An 18,865-nucleotide genomic window follows, 5' to 3' on the forward strand; every position below is an offset into this window, starting at 1 on the left:
GGATGCTCTTTTCCTCCTGATTCAAATGAATGCTACAGAATACCCACAGCTATTGCCTAGATTAGTGATTTCAACTCAAATAAAACATTTTCTACTCACTTCTCTCTCAAGCTTCTGGATCAGTTTAATTGAAAAGTAGCTTAAAAGCCAGACTGACGATGCAATGGAAGATGAAGAAAAATGATTTCAGTTTGCAACTACTTATGGGTGTGAGTCAGGATGTTCTCAATACTATGTCACTAGAATGGAAGGTGGAAGTCAGAGGCTGCACAGTTGGAAGGCTACAGTTGTTGCGTTGTATTTTTAAGCCTGATGGTGTAAGAATTGGAACAATGTGGGACAAATGCCAGACAGCAGTGTGGCGGGGGCTCCCTTGCGTGGGAGTAGATGGGCCCTTGAGCACTGATATAGCCTTTCTTTCCCTGAGCACCAAGGCCTGAGCACCTCTGGTCTGGCTGGTTCCTGACTATCCATGGGCTGCAATGACCACTGAACTTGAGCAAGCCCCTGTGAGCACCCTGGGGCAGCCGGGAACTGAGTCTTCCTTGCCCTGCTGGCTGACTTTCCCCAGTCAACCAAAATTCAACCTGCCCAAGGCATCATTCTCAGCAATTTTTGCACCCATTCATGATCTCATGATCTGGCCTGACTCAACTATATAGATAACTATTGCTCTGTCTGCCTCCCACTTTCCACCTACACATCTCTGGGAATTGCTCTTCTGCCTACGGGAACACCACAGGAACCACAGGAGCAGCCATGTCACACACGCCTTAAACTCTGGCCATGACTCACTTAGGAGTGGGCCCTCCCCACTGGACGGGACAATCTCAGCTTCTGGACCAATCAAGCTCTTCTTCCAGAAGTTTTGGAACTGGGTCTGGAGAAAAAAACCTGTCTCTATCTCAATGGCTGAACTTGGACTTGTGCAAGTTTTCCATGATGTGGGCTGGAAAATGAAGGAAGCTGGTCTGCAATGAGAGGGTGGTGATAGACAGTCATGGTAATGCTGAACAGTGGCGATGAGCTGGAGAAAGGATATGGAGGGACCTGATATTGTGAACTATGTTCTTCATGAGTCTTGGTGGCATTTCTGTCCTAGAATTCTGAATTTCCATAATAAATCTCCAAATTTTGCCTAAACTATGGTAAGGTTTCTATTAGTTGCAACCAAAAAAGTCTCATGAATATACATGGATAAACCCTAGTTTCAATATTTGTGTCCATCATAATTGCCTCATTTTCGCATTAACTAGCTTTATAATTAAGTTAAGAAATTTGAATTTATAGAAATGGAATACCTATCAAATTGGATGCTTTAGGCCTCAAGCTTACTCTTTCATTCTCACAAAGTGACTGCAGCAGCTCTGAGCATAGCATCCTCAGACAACTATCTTCACATCTCCTTTAAAAAAAAAAAACTTTTTTATTATGGAAAATGTTAAAACCACTCAAATGTAGAAAGAGTAGTGTAATGATCCTAATGTGCCCACCACCCAGCTTTTACAATTGCCACTAAATACTCATCCTGAATCATCTACGTGTTCACATACCTTTCCTTTCCCTGCCCTCAGATAATTTTGAGGCAAATCTTAGATATATTATTTCTTCTATAAATATTTCAGAATATATCTCTAAAAGGTACAAGTTCTTTTTAAAAAATACAATACCATTATCACAGTTTAACATATTGACAATCATTTCTGAGTTTCAGTAAATATACTATAACATTTATATTTCTCTGGTTGTCTTTTAAATGCATTTTTCAAGCTGGGCATGGTGGCACACATCTGTAGTCCTAGCTACTCAAGAGGCTGAGGCAAGAGGGTCACTTGAGCCCAACAGTTCAAGCCTATAGAGAGCCATGATTGCACCTGTGAATAGCCACTGCACTCCAGCCTGGGCAACTTAGCAAGACCTCGTCTCTTTTTTAAAAAGTGTTTTTCTTTTCACAGTTTACTTGAATTTCAATTATTTTTAGTAGGCATAGCTAGGAGATGTATATTGTTTTCTAAAGATAAAAGGGACAAAGCTCAGTGGTTCATGCCTATAATCCCAATTCTTTGGGAGGCCGAGGCAGGAGCATCGCTTGAGCTCAGGAGTTCGAGACCAGCCTGGGCAACAAAGTGAGACCTTGTCTCTAATAATATGTTTTTAAAAAATTAACTGGGCATGGTTGTGCACACCTGTAGTTCCAGCTACTAGAGGGGCTGAGGCATGAGGATTGCTTGAGCCCAGGAGGTCAAGGCTGCAGTGAGCCCTGATCATGCCACTGCACTCCTGCATGGGTGACAGAGTGAGACCCTGACTCAAAAAGAAAGAAAGAAAGAAAGAAAAGGTATAATGCATCCATACTGATACTTCCAATTGAAGTGGAGGACTATAGAGTTTTTGCCCAATCTTATCAATCTTAGATTTATATCTCCTATCAACTATGCCAAATACCTTAATTTTTAAGGACATCAACATAATTATTATTTTCATCCTGTAATACACAGCTCTTTTTGCCAGATATAGTCTTCTAGGAGTATAGAATCGAATGATAGTGATTTAAGGTCACTAAAGTCTTCTTTGTGTGGTTATGTCATCAACTGGACACACAGGGTCATTTTAATTTAACATTATTTTTACTTTCTAGGAATTTGATTTTTTCTTAATTTTGCGTGTAATTACATAAAATGTTTACATTGTTCCAAAGTTAAATCTACCTTTTTTTAGAAGCTAGCTTCTAAAGCTATATTTTTAGAAGCCTAGCTTCCATCCCTGTACCTTCCTTTCTATTCTTTCCCTTTTGCTATGGGAATATTTTATTAAATTTTTATAGTTTTTCTCTTATTTGTAGATAAATGATTGCATACTATACATACTTTTCTCTTTTTACTTAAAAATATATCCTGGAGATCACAAATAGTAGTAGAGTAATTTCTTGTTCCTTGTAGTAGCTGCATAATACTTCATTTGGGGGATGTACCATCATTTATTCAATTAGTTTTCCATCGATTAAAATTTGAGTTTCCATTTTCTTGCTATTACAAATAGAGCTGCAGTGGCTAGCCTTGCACATGCACCTTTTTATATTTTTGCGACTGCATATCTGTGATAGCTATCTAGAAGTGGGATTACTATACCACTGCCTACCTCTCAGAATGGCTAAAATTAAGAGAAAGAAAACTGACAATGCTAAATGCTGATGAGGTTGTGGAGCAACTGGAACTCTCATACATTACTAGTGGGAATGCAAAATGGTACAGCCACTTTGGAAAACATTTTGCCAGTCTCTTATAAAATGTAACATGCAATATATTTATAATATGGCCAACAATCCTTTTCCTACATATTTACTCAAGAGACATGAAAACATATTTTCACATTTGTCTGTACCTGAACATTTATAGAAGCTTTATTCATAATCACCAAAAACTAGAAGCAATTCAAGTTTCTTTCATCTGATGAATACATTGTGATACATCTATTTAATCTAATTGCTACCCAATGATAAAAAGGAACAAACTTCTGACCCACTACAACATGGATGAATTTCAAATGCACTGTGCTAAGGGAAAGAAGCCAGATTTTAAAAGCTACATATGCTATGATTCCATTTATACATTCTCAAAAAGGCAATATTACAGGGACAGAGAACAGACCAGTGGTTGCCAGGGGCTAAGCCAAGGGGGTGGTTTGGCTACTAAGGGGCAACATAAATTAATTTCTTGGGGTGATGAAACTGGTCTACATTTTGATTGTGATATAATTACACAACTATATGTGCTGGTCAAAACTCATACAATTGTGCACTAAAAATATGGCTAGGTGCAGTGGCTCACACCTGTAATCCCAGCACTTCGGGAGGCCAAGATGGGTGGATCACCTGAGGTCAGGAGTTCAAGACCAGCCCGGCCAACCTGGTGAAACCCTGTTTCTTCTAAAAATACAAAAATTAACTGGGCGTGGTGGTGCACACCTGTAATCCCAGCTACTCGGGAGGCTGAGGCAGGAGAATCTCTTGAACCCAGGAGGCAGAGGTTACAGTGAGCCAAGATTGTGCCATTGCACTCCAGCCTGGGCAACAAGAGCAAAACGCTGCTCCCACCCCCCTCAAAAATGAATTTTACTATATGTAAATTATACCTCAATAACCCTGACCTTGAAAAAAATAAATGTACAAGTAATTTTGCTAGTTAGTACCAAAATTCCCTCTGTGGTAGGCTAATTAATGGCCCCTACAGATAACCAGATCCTAATTCCTGGAACTTTGGGATGTTAGCTTATATGGCAAAAGGGATTTTGCAGATGTGATTAAGAATCTTAAGATGGGGAGAATGTCCTGAGTTATCGAAGTGATCTCTAAAGGTAATTGTAAGTTTCCTTATAAAGGAGAGGCAGAAGGAGATTTTACCATGGAGGAGAAGGCAGTATGAAGACGGAACAGAGATCCGAAGATGCTACGTGGCTGGCCTTGAAGATGAAGGAAGGAACCATGTGCCAAGGAATGCAAGGAACGAAACTCTAGAAGCCAGAAAAGGCAGGGAAGCGGATTCTCCCTGGAGCCTTCAGAGGGAGCACGGCCCTGCCAACACCTTCATTCTAGCCCAGGGAGACTGCTGAACTCCAGAACTTTAAGGGAATAAATTGTGTTGTGTTAAGTTACCAAGTTTGTGGTAATTTGTTACAGCAGTGATAGGAAACTAATGTACCCTCCATAGGGGTTGTGCTGTTTTATGTTCCTGCCAGAGATGTAGGTACATCACCCTTTCCTTAAGGATGAGGAAAATTTACCCAGAAGCCCAGGAGCAGGCAGGGTTTCTATAGGAAAATTTTCCTCTTTCTTAAGGAAAAGATGACATGCCTTACATCCCCTGATATCTCATAGGCCAGAATTGCATCACATGCCCATTTCTAAACCAATCACTGGCCAAAGTAATCAGGCTTCCTCCTGCCCCTTGTCCTGAGGCTGCACCATTCTCTCCTGAGCCACTCAGCTGTCTGATCCTGAACAATTATCAGAGCTGCGCTGTCAAGGAATGAAAAGGGCATAGCTTTGGTTTGGCAACCAACAGTCCCTACCTCAAAACTTATTTGCAGAAAAAGAAATTTCTCAGTTTAACATATATTTTATAAAAGTTAAAAACCTTGGACCAGACTCTCTAAGGAACCATCCACTGTGGTCTCCAGGCCATGGCTTTCCCCTGTCTAGCCCCCTTTGGTTCCTTACTCCTCTATCCCCCTTTTTCCAGAGGACAGCAGGCCCAGCCAAACTCTGTGAGTCACCAAGGTTAAATGAGGCCTTATGATGAATACAGAAGCCATCTTCCAGAAAAATCTCTCCCTTGCAAGTACTGATTCAAGCTGTATTAAGGGAATCTTTTCTGTTTCCTCCCTGTTTTAGCTTTTCTCTGACATGTTATCCTAGATTTTAAAGCTGCAAAGGCCCTTAGAGTAATAATAATGATGGTAATTATGACAGTTAATTATTTATAATGCTCATTTATTGAGCTTTTACTAGGTTCCAGGCACTTAGTATTTATTATCCCATTTAACTCTCAAGTCTTCCTGAAGATTGATGAGGTAGATATTATTATCATCCCTTTGAGAAATACTAATAGATATAATAATAGGGATTATTATCATGCCTGTCTGATGGATTTTGGAACCCAAGAAAAGAAATAATAAGTTGTCCAAAGTAATTGCTGGCACTACATTTTGAACCAAGATCTGTAGAGACCCAAAGTTCATTCTGTCAAACACCCTGAAGTCCAAAACCTTTCACTCTACAGATGACAACACAGGGGTGTGGGGTTGGAGACAGAGGGGAGGCCATAAGCATTTTGCTCAGTTCCATAACCAGAGAGTGAGCCCTCACTTACTGAGCAGCAAACAGCTTGCATTAGCTTTTTTCTCTCCTTCACAGGAATCAAATATTTACAAATCATGATGTATCCGAGTTTAATAAGAGGTGTTTATCTTCTTGCAGAGCAATGGACTCCTTTTTGCATTGTGATTTTTCCTATTTATCTGGCATCATGGAAGAATAAAAATAGCAACTATAGCATGAAACGTGCTTTACAGTTTATAAGACACTTCCAAATACTTTCTCTCACATGATCATTGCTACAGCTCTGTTAAGCAGAAAGATAGGATTATCCCTCTTCACAAGAGAAAAAACTAAGGCCCAAAGAGGTTACATTACCTGCCCCAAGGTCTCACAGATCATTAAATGACAGAACCAAAAATCAAAACCTGTGGGGAAGTTTTTTGGCTGAGGATATGACATCCACGGACAGGGACTCTTCCTATGAGTTTTAGACTCATATTTTCAAGTTAAAAGACCTAATTAGGATTTTGATTGGCTCAGATTCGATTTTGTTTGCTCACCTGAAATCTTTCTGTGAATTAATCCATTTATCTAGGGAGAAATTACATCTTTATTATCCCAAGTTTTTCTACCCTTTGTCTTTTACGCCTCCAAGGAGAATCTGATGTTTTCTCTTAATAGATGCCCTTTGCACTTCTTTCCGAGTTTATTCTTTTACAAGCTGCCTTTGTAGCTAAGTTGAATAACGTCTTTGGTTCTTTTATGCTTTCTTTCTAATTGATCTGTATGGCATTATTTTTATTTCCAGTTAGTAACTTGATACTTGGTTGAAGTTTCCTGTTTCCAAGAGCTTTTCAGTTGATTCCCTTGTTTTCAAGATGGAATTATACCATCTGCAAATATTTTAAAAAGCCAAACAAAACCTGCTTTCCTGATTTCACCAAGAGTGCTCTTTTTAACACATGACACTGCATTTCCCCACAACTCTGCGTTTTCCAGATGACTAAAATGGCTCCTTTAAGTGCCATAACATTTAGAAACACAGCTGCAGAGCAGAAGTCTTTCTTAAACAAAGTACAATGTGTAGCAAACTCCCGCGGTTTCACCTGCACATCACATGCCTCCCCCATCTTTAGTGGCCGCCCCTCACTTTCTTTTGGAGAACTGCCCCTCCTCTACCCCATGAGGCCCTAGCAGGATTGTCCGTCACTTGATCCCACTCACAAGCTCCAAACAGGTCCTGGTTCCACCACAGGCTAACCCAACTGACTCTTCCAAGAATTTGTATCTTGAGAAAAAGGATACTTGGCCAGAAGGATATTGACACAGAATCATCTGGAAGGCAGGCCCTAAGGAGATGTCCAGGAATTTTTGCCTCTCCCGAGGCCTGATTGTTGAAGTTCTCTTTTGGTTCCAGGAGCCACCCAATATACTCCCAGTACATTCTCTTTCTTTGCTTAGGTTTGCTTCTGTTACAGAGCATACAGATATCAGCACCCAAGAGCTGATTGCGGACAGCAGACTTTGTTATGAGTTGAATTGTTATGAGTTGAATCCCCAACCCCTACACAAAACAGTGCTGAAGTCCTGACCTCTAGGATGTCTGAATGCAACCTTAATTGGAAATAGGGTCTTTACAGAAATAATCAAGTTAAAACGAGGTAATCAGGCTAGGCCCTAATAGTAATATAATGTGACTGATGTCACTTAAAAAGGGGAATTTGGACACAGAAACAGACAAATACAGAGGGAAGACAATGTGCAGACACACAGGGAAAATGCTATGTCAAGATGATGGCGCTGCAGGCGATGTGTGGGGTTATGAATGGGCCACACCCAAACTACCCAAGCCCGCTGGTGGTGGGAGCTCAGGAGCAGGTGCTGGCAGTTAGTTGGAACTACCTCTCCCAGCCTTGCCTTACATACATCACAGTATCAAGAGTCCATGGTCTACTAGTGATCTTAGATCACGTTAAGTTTCCCATAGACGCTGATATTGTCCACTGGACATTACTAGATGGCACAGAGACATGGGCAAGTTCTAGAAGTTGGTGGCTCCAAGGCAGTGGTTCAGGTATTTCAAGGGACTGGGGATATTCTCCAAACATCAGTGTCTGAGGATATGCTTTGTTGGGTATTAGTTGGATCGGGAAAAACCCATTGACAGAGGTCCTCTTGTACTGGCTGAAGATTTCTTTGATATCATGGGATGGCCAACCAATCCTTAACGTCAAATCTACCCAGAGGACATGATTCGGACCAGCATTTCAGCCATAGTTGTTATGAACAGTATTGCCGGGGCAGAAAATTTTTATCTTCTCTGCTGCTGGGTTACTACACAAAGATTGCAGCTCAAATCTGCCACCAGACTGGTTTGCTAAATGAATCCAAAGACGTAGACTACACTGAGGAAAATTTTCCAATTGTATTTGCTGCTAAGGATGTAAACATGGAAACTGCCTGGTTCTTCAAATCTGGTGTTGAAGAAAATGGCTCAATGGACAACATCTGCCTGTTTTTGAACTTGGCTAATGACCCAACTATTGGGTAGATTGTCATCCCTCACCTGGTTCTAACCACAGCCGAATTTCTGGCATACCAATATGAGAAACATGTATTGGTTATCCTAACAGATAGGAGTTCATCTACTGAAGCACTTCAAGAGGTTTCTACAGCCAGAGAAGAGATTCCTGGTTGACGAGGCTTCACAGGTTACACTTATACAGACTTAGCCACTTTATATGAACATGCAGGTCGAGGAGAAGGTAGAAATGGCTCGATTACTCAAATTCCTACTCTTACCACGCCTGCCAACGATATCATTCACCCATCTCTGAACTGACTGGGACAGATCTATGTGGACAGACAGCTACACAAGAGAGAGATTTACCCACCTATCAATGTGCTGCCTGAACTATCACTGTTCATGAAGTCTGCTATTGGAGAAGGGATGACCAGGAAGAATCATGCAGATGTATGTAACCAGCTGTAGGCAAGCTATTGGGAAGGATGTACAAGCCATGATTGCTGTAGTTGGAGAAGAAGCCCTTAGCTCAGATGATCTTCTTGACTTGGAATTTCTGCAGAAGTTTGAGAGGAACTTTATTTTTCAGGGTCCTCATGAAAATCACACTGTCTATGAGACTTTGGATACTGGTTGGCAACTGTTCCTAATCTTCCCCAAAGATATGCTGAAGAACACCTGTATTGGTCAGGTTCTCCAGAGGGAGAGAATTAATAGGATAGATATCTACATAAAGGGGAATTTATTAAGGAGTATTGATTCACACGCTCACAAAGTATAGTCCCACAATAAGCTGTCTGCAAGCTGAGGAGCAAGGAAGCCAGTCCAAGTCCCAAAACCTCAAAAGTAAGGAAGCTGACAGTGAAGCTTTTAGTCTGTGGTCGAAGGACCAAGAGTCCCAAAGCTGAAGAACTTGGAGTCTGATGTTGAAGGCCAGGAAGCATCCAGAATGGGAGAAAAATGCAGGCTGGAAGACTAAGCCAGTCTAGTCCTTCTACATTCCTCTGCCTGCTTTTATCCCAGCCACATGGCAGCTGATTAGATTGTGCCCACCCAGCTTGAGGGTGGGTCTCCCCTCCCAGTCCAACTCAAATGTTAACATCCTTTGGCAACAACCTCACAGACACACCCAGGAACAATACTTTGCATCCTTCAATCCAATCAAGTTGACGCTAAGTATTAACCATCACAGCACCAAAGTAAATTTTACCCTTGAGACTCTGCAAAGCACTGGCTGCTGTTTCATCACTGCTTAATATACTTGTGAAATGCTGGTTCTGTTTTCTTTATTCCTTTAGCACTCCCCTAGCCTCACCTTTGTGTTGAAGTTTACCATGTTAACCTATAATTAAAAACAAAGAATACGTAACATATTGTTCCGGTGTTGAATGCTTTAAACTGCTAACAGACTTCAAACTATTCCCTATTCAGAAAACCTGGGTCTTCAGTGCTTTGCTTAAAGTAGCTGCAGGGATGCAGGTTACGTTTTCTTATTGATGTTTGCATTGTACACAGTGATATACTTAGTTACCTAATAATGTTCTCATTATCTGGGTCTCTTGGACTTTACCTCTCAACCTCCTCAAGAGTATCAGCCTCTGAGTTATAATGCTTTGGTCTCTAAATTAAAGGGGCAAGATCAGGTCTAAAAGATGACTCCTTTCAAAAGAGCCAAGATGCTCTTTCTTGAGCATTTTCTTTTGGGTTGTTGATGTGCCTGTGGGTCTGTGCTGCTGCTCTAAGCAAATAGAGCAGCATTTCTTTGGTTGCTTGGTTGGTTGGTTTTGTTTGTTTGTTTGTTTGTTTTCGAGACAGAGTCTTGCTCTGTCGCTCAGGCTGGAGTACAGTGGTGTGAGCACAGCTGCTCCCAGGCTCAAGCAATCCTCCTACCTCAGTCTCCCAAGTAGCTGGGACTACAGGCATGTGCTACCCACATGCAGTTAATTTTTAAATTCTTTTTGTAGAGACAGGGTCTCACTATGTTGCCTAAGCTGGTCTTGAACCCCTGGGCTCAAGTGATCCTCCCGCCTCAGCCTCCCAAACTGTTGGGATTACAGGCATGAGACATCACCCCTAGCCTAGCAGATGATTTTGACTACCTACTTGCTCTTTCTTATACAATAAATAGATGAGTAAAAGAAATTTCCTTTTCCTGTTTATTACATATGCATTGAGATTCCTGTGTCTTACAGCTCTCCCTCTCTGAGCAACACACAGAATCCTGCAACTTTTGCACAGCTGATATTTATCTGATAGCAGTGAAAAGCCTTGTCTTTGGTGACCTTTACTGAGTTTCCATGCAGAAGAATCACATGACTAAAATCATTAATAGAGTGGTTGCTTGGGGTACAACGAAAGAAGAAAGAAAAACCTACAGCCATTCTACATTCTGACATGTGAACAGTGGTTTAAGTTTCTAAAGTGTTTACCAGATGCTGAAGGCAAGGTGAGAAGCAAAGGCTGTTATGTTTGTGGATATTTTAAACTCTGTTAGGAAGCAGCCTTTGGAAAATCCCTGATTTGGTTCTGCTTTCGGACCTACCTCTGCCTTTTCAGGGTAATGTTGTGGCACAGGTCGTGGCACTTAGAAGTTTTGGAGTTTTATTCCTGCTCCTTCCTGATGCAAGCCCTGAGCTGTCTTCTATGCAGTTGTGCCTTATTGACTGTTTGGTCTCTCTGTTCTTTGTTACTTGGGTGCAATAGCAACTTCCCTACTCCATGCATTCTACCTTTCAAATTGTGTAAATTTCTTTTCTTTTTTTCTCTTAGGGTGTAGGGTACGGGGGAAGTCAGTATAATTTTAATGTAGAAAATGTGATATTTGGATATAAAATGAAAATACATGTTGGCCGGGCATGGTGGCTCATGCCTGTAATGCAGGCACTTTGGGAGGCTGAGGCGGGCAGATCACGAGGTCAGGAGTTCGAGACCAGCCAACGTGGTGAAACCCTGTCTCTATTAAAAATACAAAAATTTGCCAGCCGTGGTAGCGTGTGCCAGTAGTCCCAGCTACTTGGGAGGCTGAGGCAGGAGAATTGCTTGAACCCAGAAGGTGGAGGCTGCAGTAAGCCGAGATCGCACCACTGCACTCCAGCCTAGGCAACACAGCAAGACTCTGTCTTGGGGAAAAAACAAACAAACAAACAACAACAACAACATGTTAAATAATGGAAAAAGAAAAAAAAGAGAGAATTAGAGTGAGGCAGCCACAAACCAAGAAACACCTGTGGCTGCCAGGCGCTAGGAGTGCGGTCTGGAGAACAGCTCCTTCCATTGCCTCTTCAGAGGGAATGTGGCCCTGTGGACACCTTGATTTCAGATTTCAGGCATCCAGAGTGTGAGACAATAATTTCTGTTGTTTTAAGCCACCCAGTTCATGATACTTTGTTATGGCAGTCCTAGAAAACTCATTCAGACCCTCAAGGAAATAAGAGCTATTTGGAATATGTGGCCGAGACTGCTAGGTGTTCACCAAAAGGCTTTCCATTCTACTTTTTTGCCTAAGTATAATGGGAGCCAGGCACATGGCTGTCCCCCTAGACTGTCTTTGCCAGCCTTGCTTGTGTTTAGGGTGGCCAGGTGCCTGAATTCTCACCAGGGGAATGAAGTGGGAGTCACGTGTCATTTCTGGGTCTGGGTTCTAAGATAACCAGCAAGCTTCCTCCACTGTCTTCTCTTTTCCCACCAGCTAGAACCCAGCTGCACCAATGCAGAAGAGAACACTGCCCTGGGGAAGAATGAGTGACAAAGAACCAAAGCTGCCCTGCTGCTCTGGGCCACTCACCTCAAGGGGAAATAGGCTACTCTAGTTTACCTTTTTATTACAGGAGCTTAGCTTTTCCTCCAAGTGATCCATGATTCTTGAGCTGGACAGGGAGTGAGGCACTGAGAATCCTAATTGTCTTCCAGAATAGGAACGACCAGCCCTTGGAAGACAGTGGCTAAGCACATAATCTCTTTGGGTAATTTGGGACTTTGGACAAGCTGATGTTAAATTCGCAGCCACCTAAAAGGGAGATGAAAGATGTGGAAACCAGTAGGGTGGCTGCTTCTGAAAGCATCAGGTATCTTGATTTAGGATAATGACAAGCTCATGTCTTGAGATGTTTGCCACAAGGCACAAAGTGAAACTCACGACTTTTCTCTGGCCAGATGGAAACTGTTCAGTGGGGCCATGGGTGCGAGATTGTTAAAGCCAAACTCAGATTCGGGGAGTTGCTGAATTTCAGTGACAGCCAACGGCATGACTTTGCCAGGTTTCCTTTAGGAAAGGATGGTGATATCTGGGGCTTGCGAGAGAACTTGGAGAATTCCTACCCACTAACCATCTTGGTCTGCAGCCTTTCCTCTGTGCCTCCCTCTCATGGAGAAGGAAAGAAGCTAACACTCTTCCTTCCGCCCCACACCTCCCTGTTTCTCAGCTGGGAACTAACTCCATCTGGAGCAGCCAAATTGTTCTCATGGCAATGTCCTACATTTATTTATTTAACTATTTAATTTATTTGTTTAGAGACGGGGGTCTCACACTGTTGCCCAGGCTAGTGTATGGTGATGCAATCATAGCTCACTGCAGACTTTAACTCCTGGGCTTAAGCGATCTTCCAGCCTTGGCCTCCCAAAGTGCTCGGATTACAGGTATGAGGCACCATGCCCAACCCTACATTTATTTTTTATCTGGATTTGCTTTCCCTGCCCTTCGTGCCTCCACCAGCACCACAGCCTGAGGGCTTACAGAAGCTTTTACCTAGTCATCGTATGTCACACGATGCTCCCTCTTATCAAGGAATTCACTTCATGGCAAAAGTGGCAGTGACTTAAGGCCTGTGGGATTCACTCTTCACCTAACAGACCCCACCCATGACCCAGGAGCTACTGGCCGTTCTAGCACAGTAGAACGGCCTTGTGGAGGCTCACAGTGCCCATGGGGAGATAACTGCTTGCTCCCCTCCAGAAGGGATCGGTGCTGTGAGTCAGCATCCCATATGTGATGCCATTTCCTGTGTCTCTCTATTACTTTTCAAGATGTAGCAGTGAGGCAGGCACTGCAAAGTGTCTCCCAATAGCCTTTCTTACTAGAAGTAATAGAATTTAGAGCTGGGTGCATGGCCACCCAAAATCAAGATACCATTTTCCAGTCTCCTTTGAAGCTAGGCACGGCCGTGAGACACATATTAACCAATGGAATACAAGAAGAAGCGACATGTGGTGGCTTTAAATAACCTTCTACAGAAGAAAGCACCCTTTGTGTTTGCATCCTTTCCTCTGTCCTATTGCCTGAAGTGTCATCTTGACCCACGAGGCTTAGGTCATGCATTGCATAAAAAAAGCATAAAGAACCAGGGTCCCTGACACCTTAGAGCACTATTCCAGTCTGGATCACTTACCCAGACTTTTGTGAGAGAAAGAAACTTTCGATTTGTTCAAGGCATTATTGTCTGGGGTTTTCTGTTTCTCAGTGAAGGCAAACTGAATCCCAATCAAACCCATTGCTTCAGGAACGAAGGGGCAGAATTGCTCAAGGTGACACCTAACATCTGCTCTCCAAATGTTAGACTTCCTGTCCTGAGACTCTAGGCCTTGCTAGCTATAGGTTTTAGGGTCTCTTTTGGTTATCTGTTGCTGTACAACAAACCACTCCAAAAACTTTGTGGCTTTAAATAGTAAAATATTGTTATCTCTCATGGTTCTGTGGGTTGGCTGGGCTCAGCTCAGTGGTTCTTGCTTGGAGTCTCTTATGAGGTTGCAGCCAGTTGCTAGGTGGGGTTGGAACCATCTGAAGGTTTAACTGGACTGGACATCAAAGATGGCATCTTTATTTGACCTCCTGTGCCTCAGTGGTCTTATTCTGTGTGCCTGGCAGAATAGCCTGGATATTTATTTATTTATTTATTTATTTAGATGGAGTCTCGCTCTGTCACCCAGGCTAGTGTGCAGTGGCGTGATCTCAGCTCACTGCAACCTCCGCCTCCTGGGTTCAAGAGATTCTCCTGCCTCAGCCTCCTCAGTAGCTGGGATTACAGGTGCATGTCACCACGCCCGACTAATTTTTTGTATTTTTAGTAGAGACGGGGTTTCACCATGTTAATCAGGCTGGTCTTGAACTCCTGACCTTGTGATCCACCTGCCTCAGTCTCCCTAAGTATTGGGATTACAGGCGTGAGCCACCGCACCTGGCTTGCCTGGACTTCTTATGTGGCAGCTCTGGGCTCCAAGAGGGAGGAAGAGGAGGTTGTTAGTCTTATTAAAGGCCTACCTCAGAGCTGACAGAGAGCATCACTTCTACCACATATTGTTGGTTAAGCAGTCTCAGGCCAACCCAGTATTCAAGGGCTGAGGAAACACATTTCACCTCTCAACAGAGAAGTGATAGGGAATTTGTAGCCGTCTTTAATCCACCACAAAGCCCAAGGGATGAAAGCTTCTATCAGGGGACTCAACAATGGTTCCTCTGAATTGTAAGCTGAGAGTGCCATCCAGCCACTTTGTCTCCTCAGCCACAAAGCAAACATCAAGGAAAGCGGAGGTTCTTGAAAGGAAGTACCCATGAGTCTCTACTTCTATGATCCATGGAATTTTGGTTTCCGGCCTGCCTGAGACCTAACTGTTGCCTTTCCTTTGGCAGAGTTCCTCCAATCAATTTCACAAACACAAATACTTTTTATTTTCTTGGCTCAGGATAGCAAGATTGAATAAGCTCCATAGATCTGCTGTACAATATTACATCTATAGTCGATGATACCATATTGTACACTTGAAAATTTGTTAAATGGGTAGTCCTCATGTTACATGTTCTAATCACAATAAAATATATTTTTTAAAAAGGTTGCAAAATTGGAGTCTGCCCCTAAACTGATACGTTCATCCCTATCATGCATACACACATGGCTTTTTACTTATGTAACTCTGCCAAGAGTGCCTGAGGCTGTGAAAAAGGGATAACTGACTAACCAGCCCCACCAGATAAATCAGAAGCCTGGCTTTAATCTATACAGACTAATAATTTTTGCAATCATAGTGAGGGCCCTAAGGTGTCAAGAAGATTTTCAATCACATTCCCTAGATTTCCTCATTACATAAATGTTTCCTAAGATCCCACCAGATGCCACACCCTGTGCTCAGCACTGGACAGTCATGAAGCAGGTCCAGTCCCTGACCTCAAGGAAAACCAGTCTACATTGTACCACATTATAACAAGTTAGGTTTGGGATTATCAAATCTTCTGGTCTCTCCTATCACTTCCTCCCATATTAATCTGGAATAGCTGCAAATGCTTTTATATACATATATATATTTGAGACAGAGTCTCGCTCTGTCACCCAGGCTGGAGTGCAGTGGCATAATCTCAGTTCACTTCAACCTCCGCCTCCTGGGTTCAAGCAATTCTCCTGCCTCAGATTCCCAAGTAGCTGGATTTACAGGCACCCGCCACCATGACTGGCTAATTTTTATATTTTTAGTAGACACGGGGTTTCACCATGTAGGCCAGGCTGGTCTCAAACTCCTGACCTCAGGTGATCCGCCCGCTTTGGCGCCCCAAAGTGCTGGGATTACAGGTGTGAGCTACTGCACCTGGCCTGCTTTTATATTTTTAAGATTAAAATTTTTTCCCATCTTTCCCTTCTCTCTCTCTCTCTTTTTCATGATTCCCCATCTTTAAAACAATAGAAGCCTGCCTGCTACATCACCACGAGAGCTCATACTGTAGGGCTCTGTGGTCACTCTGTTGAAAATTTGCAGCACTTTCTCTTCCCTCTTCCCAGCTCTCAGTTGAATTGGCTGGAGTTCTGATACCCACTGACATTACTGTTTTTTGTTTTTTGTTTTTTCTTCTTCTTCTTCAAAATCATGTCTGAAGTTAATTACAGCTTCAAAGGGCTTTTCTGATCAGTTTCTTCAGTTGAGGCAGTTGGTTCTGGGCTGGCTCGGTCTCTGCTACCTTCACCCAGTTCTTATTTGAAGTGTAGAGTCCTTGGTAGATAATATTAACCTAAGGCTTTCACGAGTTATCATAGATAGAGAAGAAGGAAATCCTTTACAAGGATAGAAAAGAAGAAAAGGAAATCCAAAGTCACCTGCTTTCCTCCCAATGACATTTTCCATGGAATGAATGCCGTTTGCTGATGAGAGTACTCTTTCACCTTCACAAGGCTCTGCAGCATTGTGGAGCGTTTTTCACAGCGAGCTCTTCTTTCTCCTTCTAAACAGTGTGACCTATAGAAAAGGACAAACATGGAGGTCAGAGAGGGCCTGATGGAATCCCAGCTTTGCTTCTCATTGGCCCTGGACTGCCAATTGATCATGTACTAAAGGAGGAGTATAGCGATGCTTACCCTTTGGTTTTAGCGTTAGGAATGTGATTACCCTGCACGTAGTAGGTGCTCATGAAATCCGTTGAGTGATGCTGTGAAGTTTGCAGGGAAGAGATTATGAACCCTGATTTACGTGTGAATAAAATGAAGTTCATGAGAGTGGGAGTAGGACTTATCCTAGGTCACAGAGGGTGGGCGAGGGTCTTTAAGAATCTAAATCTATTGTTTTTTCTATCACATTAACCCACTGAATAACAGGATTTTCTCAGATTTTAATAATAATAATAGCAACGGCACTGATGGTAAAGGTAGCCTTTGTCTATTGAGCATCAGCATGTGCCAGACATTACACTAGGCACTTTCTATGAATGAACCCATTTAACTATGAGGTGGGTATGATTACCCCATTTTACCGATGGAAAAAGTCTAGGATTCAACATGGTGAAGTAACTTACCCAGAGACACACAAGGGCTGAATCTGCTTGAGTCTTAAAGGAGACCTTGGTTCTTCCTTACTCCAAAACCCAGGCTCTTATCCCCCACATTGCAACTTCCTCAATAAATAAAATATCTTTGAAATGTGTTACTAATTGTGTAAGTTCAAAGATACCATCCAGATGTCTCCATCTTATTAGGCAAGCTCTGTGCGCAGACAGCTAACGATTTAGCTACAACTCTTCATGAGGTCCTTTCTGCACTATAGGATTGTCTGGCCTTCCAGTTTAGCTACTTTCCTAAAAATTTGGAATTGAACGTCCTGAGCTTGAGCAGGATCTCCCAAACATTGTGAGAAAGCAAGCCGTTTTCTCTCTCTGAGCCTCCTTTTCCTCCTCCATAAAATAAGGGTAAAATTTGAGCCTGGAATATCTGGTACCAGAAAACAAAGAAGGTTCAAAGCTATTGGAGCCACATCAAAGCACACAGCAGCCAGCTCAAACAAGCAGCTCACACTGGACAAACATGAGACAATTTGAATATCAAAATGAAAAGTGATCACAAAGGATTTCTACACACTGAATTAAAAAATATCCCTCTACTCAAAGGATTTCTACACATTGAATCAAAAAGGATTTCTACACATTGAATTTATACAGTCCATGAGTGTATAAAAAAAGAATCCATGAGTATATAGTGATATTCTAACCAAAAAGAAAAAGTGTAGATGAAATTAGAAAAACACTATTTTGCAACCATGATAGAAATAATTGATTCAGGTAAAATTATCAGTGAATGCTAAAACACTGGGTGAGAAGTTGTTGGATCCACATAGTCTCAAAGTGTCTCCCCAGAAATTACTTATTAATTACAAAGATAAATAGGTAACTTTACAATGAAGATTTCTGATAACCACCACTTTAACCAACTGATGAAACTTAGCATCCCCAGTAATGAGACAAGCTGACAACATGTGTGACACCCTGGAAAGACATAGAATCACCTGAATAGCATTTTGGCCCAAAAATGTATAACTTAATCTTATAATGACAAACCTAAATTGTGGAACATTTATAAAACAACTGGCTTGGATTTCTCAAAATTTCATTATGAGGCCGGGCGTGGTGGCTCACGTCTGTAATCCCAGCACTTTGGGAGGCTGAGGCGGGTGGATCACCTGAGGTCAGAAGTTTGAGACAAGCCTGGCCAACATGGCGAAACCCCAAATCTACTAAAAATACAAAATTAGCCGAGTGTGGTGGCGCACGCCTGCAGTCCCAGCTACTCAGGAGGCTGAGGCAGGAGAATCGCTTGAACCCAGGAGGCGTAGGTTGCCGTGAGCTGAGACTGCACCACTGTACTCCAGCCTGGGCGACAGTGCAAGACTGTCTCAAAAATAATAATAATAATAATAAAATTTTTAATTTCATTATGAAAGACTGAAGAAAAAGTAGGGGGAGGGAACTGTTCCAGGTTAATGGAGACTTGAGAGTTATGAGAATTATGTGCTCTCTATACTACTGGACGAAAATTAAAAAGCTATAAAGGATATATCAGGCCAACAGGAGAATGCAAACATGGTCTGTTCTTAGACACTACTTTCGTGTCTTATGTTTATTGATTGTGACAATGGCATCATGATTATGCAGAAAGTGGCCTTCTTCTTAGGAGATATTTGCTAAAGATATTAGAAGCGAAGAGTCTTAATATCAGCAACTTTCAAATGGTTCAGGAAGAGAGAGAGAGAAAGAGAGTGAGCATGTATGTATGTGTGCATGTGTG

The 18,865-nt window shown here is 42.3% G+C and overlaps 1 protein-coding gene and 1 pseudogene across 7 annotated transcripts in view; one reads left to right on the top strand and one right to left on the bottom strand.

Annotated features, from left to right (window-relative positions):
• The window catches only part of GSN (gelsolin), a 131,707-nt gene that overhangs the window by 85,381 nt on the left and 27,461 nt on the right, over positions 1–18,865 (bottom strand). For all 7 annotated transcript variants that reach the window (XM_063788389.1, XM_063788381.1, XM_063788379.1 and 4 more), the window contains exon 6: positions 16,412–16,550. The gene's annotated coding sequence lies outside the window, so the exon portion shown is untranslated. The remainder of the gene's footprint in view (positions 1–16,411; positions 16,551–18,865) is intronic.
• On the top strand, positions 7,539–9,120 carry LOC107976765 (V-type proton ATPase subunit B, brain isoform-like; annotated as a pseudogene).

Source organism: Pan troglodytes, chromosome 11 (genome assembly GCF_028858775.2).
Source record: "Pan troglodytes isolate AG18354 chromosome 11, NHGRI_mPanTro3-v2.0_pri, whole genome shotgun sequence".
NCBI classification, from domain to species: domain Eukaryota; kingdom Metazoa; phylum Chordata; class Mammalia; order Primates; family Hominidae; genus Pan; species Pan troglodytes.